Source organism: Thalassophryne amazonica, chromosome 19 (genome assembly GCF_902500255.1).
Source record: "Thalassophryne amazonica chromosome 19, fThaAma1.1, whole genome shotgun sequence".
Taxonomy (NCBI): domain Eukaryota; kingdom Metazoa; phylum Chordata; class Actinopteri; order Batrachoidiformes; family Batrachoididae; genus Thalassophryne; species Thalassophryne amazonica.
The window spans coordinates 50,016,300-50,028,272 of NC_047121.1; the positions used below are offsets into that span (position 1 = coordinate 50,016,300).

At 40.5% G+C, this 11,973-nt stretch overlaps 1 long non-coding RNA gene across 1 annotated transcript; it reads left to right on the top strand.

The window, feature by feature from the left end:
• Nucleotides 1-416: 416 nt before the first annotated feature.
• Nucleotides 417-8,277, top strand: LOC117500683. The gene is made up of 3 exons (XR_004557825.1): nt 417-709; nt 986-1,123; nt 6,894-8,277. It is a non-coding gene; the product is annotated as an uncharacterized LOC117500683 (long non-coding RNA).
• Nucleotides 8,278-11,973: the final 3,696 nt, after the last annotated feature.

Genomic DNA, 11,973 nt, shown 5'->3' on the forward strand with positions numbered 1-11,973 from the left:
CAACAATTACTTAAACACTTAATTACCTTTCGTGTGTGCTGACAGCATGTGTCCTCACCCCTCCCTGCTTCAAGGGCTCGATGTGTCAAAACCCAGGCGCGGTCCTCAGCGTCTCACAAACGAACGTCACAAGGTCGAGTTCCCGGCAGTTCTGCTTGAATCACACATGACTTAAATGCAGAACGCCATCCAATTATCTGCTTCAGCTGCAAGTCGTCCAGGTTGCACGTGAGCACCACTCACAGGTGCTTTCCATGATGTTGATGAGGGTGAAGACTCTTCAGCCAGCACCTTCTTCACAGACAAATCAGCCCTCATGCCACCTGGAGAGCAAAGAAAAGAAAAGAACACCAAAACATCCAGCCACGCCCCCCCCCCAACACACAACAACTTCTGTAGAAACATGATTACAATTTCTTCAGCCATCACCATGTTTGATCTTGTCAGAAACATTTCTGTCAAAAAATGTGGACATGTGATGGACACAAGAGTCACAAGTCTATCTTTCTGTGTACTCTGTCCATTGTGGTGAGCAGGACAACAGTATGAATTTATATTAGCTAATGGTTTTCAATTCTGCATAATTCTAAATAATTTCTTTTGGTCGTTTTGCTCGTGGTCACCACTCTGGAAGCTCTACCTGGTGCACCTCCAGATGTGCAAGAAGACGGGAGCAAGGGCTGCCTTTGAACCCCGGATCTTCTAGCTGGTAAGAAAAAGCCAGTTAACTTAATCACATGAAGTGAATTTATTATGAAGTTCCAAATTCAACTACACACAGACATCTTGGTAAAGAAGTTAGAGAACTGACTAGCAGGGTCGAGGGTCTGTGATCTAAAATTGGTCTGTCATAGAAAAATATCTGGTGTTTGAGACATATTTCACTGTGATGTATCATCCTTCATCATGCAAAGTTTCTTTTTCTGAGTGTTTCTTAAGAAAAAAAAAGCCTTGAAGATGATGTTTCTTTTCTTTCCTTTTATAGACTTTCATTGCTATCAGCTCTCCTGTACCCTCAGGATGGGGCTGCAGCTTGCATGTGACAGACCTCCAGAGCTATCTATGGCTGAAAGGGTTGAAGTCCATTTCGAGGTTCCACATTGAGACAAAAGTCACAAACATGGTACTTGTTATTCTTGGTGTGTTGCCTTTGTCTTGTTAGGCCTCTTGGACTCAATAATACTGCCAAAATGTGAGAGGAACCCAGAGATCTGTCTGAGGGAGGTGTTTCCATTCATGACTAGAAATATGAGCGAGCTTCATGTAGCTTCTGGCAGGAAGATGTGAGTCACAGGTCTGCAGAGTTAAAACAGTCATAATATTGTGGAACAGGGACTAATTAATTTCATAACATCGTCAGGAATACGGCCAATGTTTTTTTCACCTTCATTCATTACATTGAAAATAAATATCTGATTTTAAATATTTTAATTGCTTGTTGAGCATAACATGCTCTGAGAGTGTGGTATATTTGTGAAGACTGTTGAGACATATTACACACATACATACTATAAATCAAGATGTAATTCTTGACATTTCTATCAAATGTATCCATCCTGTGCTTTTGGAGACATAAATCTTCAAAGTCTTTCAGCATTCAGTTACTCCTGCTTGTTTAAGGTGGTGATTGAGGTCATAGAAAATCTGCAATGAGGTCAGAAATACTTACTTTTATTGACAGCCTGCAGTCAGTGCTGGGATGAAAACATTTCTGACAGGGTCATATATCATGAGTTCAGTTCAGGTCTGGGAGAATGGACTGGTGCCATACATCACCACATCCAACACCACTTTGGAACCTCCTTGTGTTCTGTGTAGTAACCACCCAGGCACACAACCAGTCCAACTGCACCTCTTAAAAGTGGACATCTACTGGATCTGCCACAGCTGGGTGAAACATGAGCATCCCTTTGGTCTTCTACAGCCACTGGGGTCCTCAACACTGAGGCACCTATGTGCTGGGTTATGCACAGAGAAATGCAAGTGATGCTTCTCTTCTTAGGCTCCTTAAGTAATTCTTTGTTTAATAAAAGGTCATTCCAGTGGAACCAGTACAGAAATCAACTTATCAAATAGGTCACTGGTTAGTGTCAAAAACCTCACAACCATACAGTAAGGCAGAAGAACTGAGACCCTAAAGAGTTGGACCTTTGATCTCCTGCAAAGGTATCAGCACCACCAAACTTCCCAGGCAACTGTTGCTCTCAAAGGCTGAGGACCCAAAGACATTAATATAACTACCCAGATATTTGAATGTCTCTACGAGTTCAAACCTTTCACTGTGCACAGATACACTTCTGATGGCTGAGTCCAGGAAGTCACTGAAAGCCCGGTTCTTTGTTTTGATCCAGGACAATCAGAAAACCAGGCACTCTGATTCCTCGCTCAGCTTCTCAAATACTCCAATCAGGGTATTTATTGATTAGAACCTGGGGGTGCTGGTAATGTTCTCATCCTTGTGATCCATTTATTATTGCTTTTGTTGTGTTGTGTGCATCTGTAAAGGAATTCATCTGAATATGATTCAAACAGGTCTGAAAGCAAAAAAATGCACAGAAGGTAGTAACAGCACCATACAGCTGGCCAATCAAAACAGGACTGTACAGTGGTCAAAGTACTGGAGTACTATTTTTGACCATCCAAAAGGTTTGTAGGATAACAACTCCCTTTAACATTTCAAGATGACATTGACTCCATTATTGTCTTTCCCAATTTTTAAATGCCTCCAAGGCTCTGTACCTCATTTTGGACAACAGTGATCAAAACTTAATCAAGATTTCGGTGTAATTCATATAACACTTTGAGTTTTAGCATCTCCAAGCAATATAGGGCAGTCAGATGACCTCCTCCCTCCACTGTTGCAAACCTTCTTGATTTTTTTTAGGTTTACAATCTTCACCTGATCTGCAAAGATCCAAATGCAACACAAAATTCAACACAAAGAATTTGATGCTCCAGTGTCAGTGAAAGATCTTGTTTCTTCCTCTTAAATATTCTGCGCTCATGCCATCTTTGTCTTCTGAGCCTCCTGTCTTCTATGTTCATTGTCTTGGATTTTAATGAGCAGTTCACAGTGCAGCCTTGGACCCCTGTTGCATGACCCTTTAGAAATTAATTCTGGCACGCTGAGATGCTGCTCATCCCACACGAACAGCACATAATGCTGAATGCCAGCATTCACCGCACTGGTAAACATGCTGTTAATGTTATGGTGATAAAAAAAATGAAATACTGCAGTTTTTTTCTGAGAGCAGAGTGGGTAACTGAAAAGTAGAACCCCATAAATTGCTGGAAGTGATCACAGAAAGCTTTTAGCAGGAAGCAAAATCTCCAGCTGTTCTACTAAATCATTTGAAAAAGGTGACAGTTTGAGAATGAAAACTTGTTGGAATGAAACAGATATAAACACAAAAGTATGGATATGTGTAAAGAAATGTCAAAGACGATACACAGCGTGGGCTCAGGAACACTTCAGAAAACCATTGTCAGTTAACACAGTTTGTGTCACTACATCTACAAGTGCAAGTTAAAACTCTACCATACAAAGCAAAAGCCAAACATCAACAACATCCAGAAACGCCGCCGCCTTCTCTGGGCCTGAGCTCATTTGAAATGGACAGATGCAAAGTGGAAAAGTGTGCTGTGGTCTGATGAGTCCACATTTCAAATTGTTTTGGAAATCATGGACGTCGTGTCCTCCGTACAAAAGAGGAAAAAGACCATCCAGAGTTTTACCAGTGCAAAGTTCAAAAGCCAGCATCTGTGATGGTATGGGGGTGTGTTAGTGCCCATGGCATGGGCAACGTACACATCTGTGATGGCGCCATCAATGCTGAAAGGCACATATAGGTTTTGGAGCAACACATGTTGCCATCCAAGCAACGTCTTTTTCAGGGACGTCCCTGCTTATTTCAGCAAGACAATGCCAAGCCACATTCTGCACGTGTTACAACAGCGTGGCTTCGTAGTAAAAGAGTGCGGGTACTAGACTGGCCTGCCTGCAGTCCAGACCTGTCGCCCACTGAAAATGTGTGGCGCATTATGAAGCGCAAAATAGGACAACGGAGACCCCGAACTGTTGAACAACTGAAGTCGTACATCAAGCAAGAATGGGAAAGAATTCCACCTACAAAGCTTCAACAATTAGTGTCCTCAGTTCCCAAACGCTTATTGAGTGTTGTTAGAAGGAAAGGTGGTGTAACACAGTGGTAAACATACCATTGTCCCAGCTTTTTTGAAACGTGTTGCAGGCATCCATTTCAAAATGAGCAAATATTTGCACAAAAACAATAAAGTTTATCAGTTTGAACATTAAAAATCTTGTCTTTGTGGTGTATTCAGTCGAATATAGGTTGAAGAGGATTTGCAAATCATTGTATTCTGTTTTTATTTATATTTTACACAACGTCCCAACTTGGCGGATGGAATAAAAAATTACAAATACTGTGTCACTGTCTACATACTTATGGATCTGACAGTACATTTTCAGGACCTTCTCACATATTTTGAAATGCATCAGCAAACCACTTTCAGGCACTTGGCTTGATGTCTGTTGAGTGATTGGAACCATTATCAGTGCCTGTGGTTTACTGACCGTAAATTCCAGGAAGACTCTGGTTTTGGTCAAAATATTTGAGGTAATGTATTCGGCCACTTGATAACCTTTCCTTTAATTGTTCTCTCATTATGGGCAGTTTTAAAAGTCATACCACAGATTGTTGTTGTCAGAATCACCTGCTGTGTTGTACTTTAACCTACTGCTGCTTTTAATTGCTTTAGGTCATCCAATCAGCTTTTGCACTTTACTTTGAAATGCGTTAAAAATGTTTGTTAAAGTGATGCTGCAGAGGCAGTTTGCACATTGTTGTCCTCCCAGTTGTTTGATGTGTGTGTTCTATTATCCTTTCAGATATTCATAGAAATCAAAAGCCATCCAAACCCTTTAATGTGTACATAAAAATAGTCTTCTGGTTTAAAGCAGTGTAGGTGATTGATCTGTAAAATCTAATCCGCTCAGGCTGTCAAACCTGCACCCCAACGAGTCGTTTTTAATTTCAGTGGGTCTAATCTGATTAAAAACCCATTTCTTTTTACCTGCTTGACTTGCTGGTAACAATCCTCCAATTACAGTAGCGTTACTTTCACCTTTTGATGCCTGTGCGAGGGATTATTCTGTTCTTTAATTCAGAGCCCTTCTTGATGTGCTCACTTTATCTAGAAGCAAATATTTTGTGAGAAAGTAAGAGTTTTTGATGCATTTAAGAAGGTTTAATTAACCTTTTATGACCTAAAAGTGCCGTTGAACAACTTCTGTCAAAATAACAATGACAAAAGTAAAGGTTTATTCAGTTCAAAGATGACAATTAAAAAAAAAATAATAATAAGATTACTAAAATATTTAGCCGAGCAGACGACTTTATTTCAAGTTTTACATTTTTCACAATTTCATCTCTTGAAGCAAGAATCCTACCACTTGGATTAACTTTTTATCCCTTGCTGGCCGAAGACCCGAAGGGGGATTATATTGTGGTGGTCTCTCTGTCTGTCTGTTCCAGAAAAAGGGTATAAGCGCTCTGAAATCAACTCCTCTCACATTTTTAGGAGGAATTTCATGAAACTTGGTACAAGTCCTTGTTATATGTTGGTAATACGCATATTGTCATATCTTTCGAGTTGGGCCCATTTTACCAGAATTATGAGCCTTGATTAACAAATCTAGACTTCGTCAGTTTCATGAGTGGTGTAAGAGTGTTCCATGATGCACAACACAACATGGCTGATGCACATCCAAAATGTCCTTGTAACTATCTGATCTCTACCTAACTGTTTTTCAAAATGGATGACGTACAAAATGTTCTTGTATTTGGCATCTTATCTATAGCTATCTAATTGATAAAACCAAAGTATTCGCATCTATTTGGACAGCATGACGGAACAGTCTGTTTTATTGTGTGACACTACACTACATTGCAGACATACACAAACGCTAAGATTTTTACATACCGGCCTTGAATGCAACGTGAGCAGACACCTGCTAATACCCGCCTACTTCACCTCACTTTGGCAGCCAATCACATAGACACTGATTTACGACAGGCTAAGGACGGCCCACAATGGGCCGGCTTAGGTACAGAATACAACATCTACTTGTAAACTTTGAAGTCCGTTTCCAGTCCAATTCTTATTGAGATCAGTCACCACAATAAAAGAATCTAACAGTGGGAACCTGCATTCCGAAATCAACTCCTCTCACATTTTTAGGACGAATTCCGTGAATCTTGATACAACTCCTTGTTATAGGTTAGTAATACGCATATTGTCATATTGTTCCAGTTGGGCCCGTTTTACCAGAGTTATGACCTTTGATTAAGAAATCTAGACTCTGTAGTTTCATGAGTGGGTGCCTGCATTCTGAAATCAACTCCTCACATATTTAGGAGGAATTTCTTGAAACAATGCAAGTTAAAATGTTGAAATGTTATCAGAATGTAACAAGCCCTTGTAACAAAGCAGTATTTATCAGTGGGGGATATTGTACTCTCAGCGCACTCTTCTTTAATGTGCTATGTGAACTCTTAGATTTGGAATTATTAAAGTTAAATTATTAAAGATTAGAGTAGATTAGATTCGATTAGATAGAATTTTAGTGATTCCTTGGGGAAAATTCCCTCAGGGAAATTGAGGTTCCAGCAGCATTGTATAGCAGCACACAGGATAAGAAACACACAGAGTATCAAAAGTGAAAGTTAAAAAAATGTTTGCAAATATAAATACAAATACACAATATAAATACCAGACATACTGATCAATACTAGTTTACTGGCTACAACTGTTCCTCTCATTCTCATTCCTGTCCTTTGTCTTCCTGTTACTCCTCCTCCCCCTGAGTGAAGACTTGAACAGTCTGATGGTCTGAGGGACAAAGGAGTTTTTCAGTCTGTTGGTCCTGCATTTGGGAAGGAGCAGGCTGTGGCAGAAGAGGCTCCTCTGGTTGCTGATGACGGTGTGCAGAGGGTGACTGGCATCGTCCATAATGTCCAGCAGTTTGTCCATTGTTCTCTACCACCGTCACCAGAGAGTCCAGCTTCATGCCAACCACAGAGCCAGCCTGCCTGATCAGTTTGTCCAGCCTGGATGTGTCCTTTGATGTGCTGCCCCCACAGCACACCATGGCGTAAAAGAGGACGCTGGCTATAGACTGGAAGAACATCCACAGGAGTTTTCTGCAGATGTTAAACAACCGCAACCTCCTCAGGTACAGGAAGGGACAGCCTTCTCTGCCCCTTCCAGTACAGGTGGTTGATGTGGGTTGTCCAGTTTGCTGTCCAGCCACAGCTCGGGGTACTTGTAGGAATCCACAGCCTCCACCTCAGCTCCCTGGATCAGAACTGGTCATGGACTTGGTTTGGACTTCCCAAAGTCAATAACCAGCTCCTTTGTCTTTGAGGTGTTGAGCTATAGATGGTTTGTGTGGCACCAGGCAGCAAAGTCTTTCACTCGGCTCCTGTACTCCTCCAACCTGTCATCAATAATGCATCCAACAATGGGTGTGTCATCTGTGAACGTCTGAACGTGACACAGCTCAGTGTGACAAACTACAAATGTAGCATTAGACACCATTATTTTTTTGCACTAAAACATGTTTTTGTGTCTCTTTCTCTCTCTCTCACACACACACACACACACACACACACACACACACACACACACACACACACACACACACACACACACACACACACACACACACACACACACACACACACACCACCACCAGCACAAAAAGGTAAAAACAGAAAGAAAGAAAACACAATTTTCTCACACATGCTAATTACATTTGTAAATAAACTGCCTATGTCATCAACCTCCTTCTTTTGCCCCCCACCCCCTGAATGCCTTGTGACGCATAGAGGCAACAATGAATCCTGAGGTGCAGGACGACACCGTTTGCTCAGATTCAGCCAAACACTGACTGTGCAGATGGAGAATGAAACAAGGAGGCAGAACAAAAGTCTGGCAAAGCATGTCAAGGGAATAAACTCAGCCATTTGGTGATGTTCATGCGAGCAATAGTAACAAAAATCCTTACATTTTTATAGTAATTCTCTTTATTTTCTCCAATTGCTTTTGGCCTTGATTCCTGAATATTTAATGTGATATTTTTGACGAACCCTTTGACTGAAAGCTGAAAGTCTACACTTCGGTACGATCTTAATTTGGTTTTGGTGTCATTTCAACTGCATTTTGGTTTAGAAGGAAACTTTACATACCCAACTACAGCAACTCAACAAAAATATAAACGCAACACTTTTGGTTTTGCTCCCATTTTGTATGAGATGAACTCAAAGATCTAAAACTTTTTCCACATACACAATATCACCATTTCCCTCAAATATTGTTCACAAACCAGTCTAAATCTGTGATAGTGAGCACTTCTCCTTTGCTGAGATAATCCATCCCACCTCACAGGTGTGCCATATCAAGATGCTGATTAGACACCATGATTAGTGCACAGGTGTGCCTTAGACTGTCCACAATAAAAGGCCACTCTGAAAGGTGCAGTTTTATCACACAGCACAATGCCACAGATGTCGCAAGATTTGAGGGAGCGTGCAATTGGCATGCTGACAGCAGGAATGTCAACCAGAGCTGTTGCTCGTGTATTGAATGTTCATTTCTCTACCATAAGCCATCTCCAAAGGCGTTTCAGAGAATTTGGCAGTACATCCAACCAGCTTCACAACCGCAGACCACGTGTAACCACACCAGCCCAGGACCTCCACATCCAGCATGTTCACCTCCAAGATCGTCTGAGACCAGCCACTCAGACAGCTGCTGAAACAATCGGTTTGCATAACCAAAGAATTTCTGCACAAACTGTCAGAAACCGTCTCAGGGAAGCTCATCTGCATGCTCGTCGTCCTCATCGGGGTCTCGACCTGACTCCAGTTCGTCGTCGTAACCGACTTGAGTGGGCAAATGCTCACATTCGCTAGCGTTTGGCACGTTGGAGAGGTGTTCTCTTCACAGATGATGCGAAGGAGATGTGTTGCACTGCATGAGGCATATGGTGGTCACACCAGATACTGACTGGTATTCCCCCCCAGTAAAACAAAACTGCACTTTCAGAGTGGCCTTTTATTGTGGGCAGTCTAAGGCACACCTGTGCACTAATCATGGTGTCTAATCAGCATCTTGATATGGCACACCTGTGAGGTGGGATGGATTATCTCAGCAAAGGAGAAGTGCTCACTATCACAGATTTCGACTGGTTTGTGAACAATATTTGAGGGAAATGGTGATATTGTGTATGTGGAAAAAGTTTTAGATCTTTGAGTTCATCTCATACAAAATGGGAGCAAAACCAAAAGTGTTGCGTTTATATTTTTGTTGAGTATATAAAACATCTCAGTCGTAATCTCTTGTGCCTGTTGCTGGCTTGCTCCAACTTTTGATCATGTTCGTAGTAGACAGAGGTTCTATTACATTTTTGAATAAAAAAAAAAAAATTTAAATGATTGACAAAGGATGCCGAGCACTTCATTTTAATACAATAATTAAGTTAATATAACTTAAACTTGAAAAAAGTTATAGTCACTCATCTCCATTAATTAAACTAACTCAAAAATGAATTGTTGTCATAACAACTCAGTTCCTTTAAGATTTTGGGGCATTTAAGTGTTGGTGATGTATTTCCAGTGCATCCCATTCACTCATTTTAATTGAGTTTATACCATTATGGAAAACTGCAAGTTCTATTCATGGTCTGCCATTATCATTTTTCATTCTGGTGTAGTCCATTATATATATATATATATATTAGAAAGCAGATTACTGTCAACAAGTAAACCAAAGAATGCACCAAAAATTTAATCCAAAATACAATGCAAATTTTTTTTAGGCAGAAATTTATTTTTCATTTTTTAATTGAAAAATATCAACTAGATTTACGTAAGTGTAATTAACGATAAATTGTTAAGGTACTAAAACTTTAACAATTCCATTTTTTTAAAATTATTTCTTTTAAGTTGGCAAACTCAAATGGTTGAAGGCAATCAGTTTCCTCAAATGGTTTGAGTTCAACTAACTCATTGGGTTTTACAGTGAGTCCTTTATAGGTCTTGTGCTTGTTTAACCACTGCACTGTAGTAGGTACTATCCACTCCACGCTCCACTCTCAGGACACGAACTGATGCTCTCCAGCATGGGAGGCGGGCGCTGTGACCAAGAAGCTAAAACCCATGGACCCTGACGTCTATGACTGTACCTAAACGGGACACCAGTCCATCATAGGTTACTCCCCAGGCAAGGCTGGTACCCATTTACATCTGAGTAGACTGAAACAATGCATATTAAGTCTCCTGTTCAAGGACACACCTGGAATCAAACTGGTCTGTACATTAGTAGTGCAGATCTTGTGCAGAACCACATGCTCCAAAAATAAAAAAAAAAACAAAACAGATTTTGCATAATATGACCCTCATTATAAGAGCTCCTAAAGATGAGAACTCATGAATTAACAAGCGCAATTTCAGTTTTATGTTTCGTGCCGCATCGAGTCACTCACTGAGCATCTGTAAGGCATAATGTGCATAAAGAAGGACGTACAGAGTTCATCAGCAGCTTTTCTTTTCCTGTCTATTCAACTCATTTACTGAAAATGGAAAATTAGCCAGTGCAGTTACTGGCTGCCTTATTTAAGGAGAGAGAATAAAAGCCCCTTAGTTTTTGCAAATATGTCCGTAAGAGGCAGCTCATCTGTTTCCCGGGAGACGTCACTGTCCTGGTGCTGCTTTTCTATTCTCAGCATAAATTTAAACCTCTTTTGAATTGGCAGCTCACGGTAACATCTCGTTTTTTCCTCCCTCGCTTTTTGAATTGGGAACCCAAGGTGGGAAAGGCAAATGTATTATTAAAATGTACAGAGTGGAAAGGGTACAACATAAATTATACAAGATGTTATTGGAGCTGCAGTCTTCACCCGTCCTGAGTCGTTCTACCTAAAGGCTGAACACACCGTTACTTCGTATGGCTACACTATCATTTTAGCTTTGAGCAGCAGCCAGGTTTTGATCCTTAAAATAATCGTTATTATTGTTGCTGGTTTGTATTTTCTTTGAAGTGGAATAAAAGTGTTTTCATGCTGAGAAAACATATTTTGCTTGACTGTTTCAGTTTGTGCTATGCTGTTAACTGGAGATATGAGAAACGTTGTGTGGAGGTGGGCTGTATCAAATTTTTTGAACTTTGACTCCAAACTTCACTGACGCCTTTGAGGAGAACTGTGGCTATGAGGAATTAGATGCATTTAAAAGTTTCCTGCGCATATTATTGAAAAGAAGTTTAAAAAGTGCAAGCATGGTTCTTTGAATATCGTCCTGAGTTTCTAAATATATTGTTGCAGTGCAAAAAGCAAATGTGGCATTTTCCTATCACCTTTTCAATATGAATTTGTGCTACAATGCAGTCTCTTGCCAGCTCTATATTTCGAAAGTTGTGACCATATAGTTTTTGTTAGAAACACTTCACCAAGATCGAATTTTCTAAGTAATTGCACTGCAGTTATTTATCTGTTCCTGCATGTCCAGTACTTGCACATAGTTGCAGAAAGGCTCTAATGTACTATTCTTGTTGTCAGGAATCTGGACCCAAAAAGGCTGGAGACAAATGCGACACACACACAAGACCGTAGTGTGAAAAAAGGGTTTTACTGAAAGGCCAGAAAAAGGTCGATACACAGGTAAGCAAGCCAAAATCAGTAACAGTATGCAAAACATGAGACAAGGTCAAGGTCAAAAACAGGCAATAGGTTCAGAAAACGGCAAGGTAATAGTGAGATCAAGAACTGTGGAAAAAGAGCAGGAATAAAGACACTAAGTAACAATGAACTGGCAAAGGAGTGGAGACAGAGGGTTTAAACAACAAGAGTGTTTAGTGAAATGAGACATAAGTGTGGGAGCACAACCAGGAAGA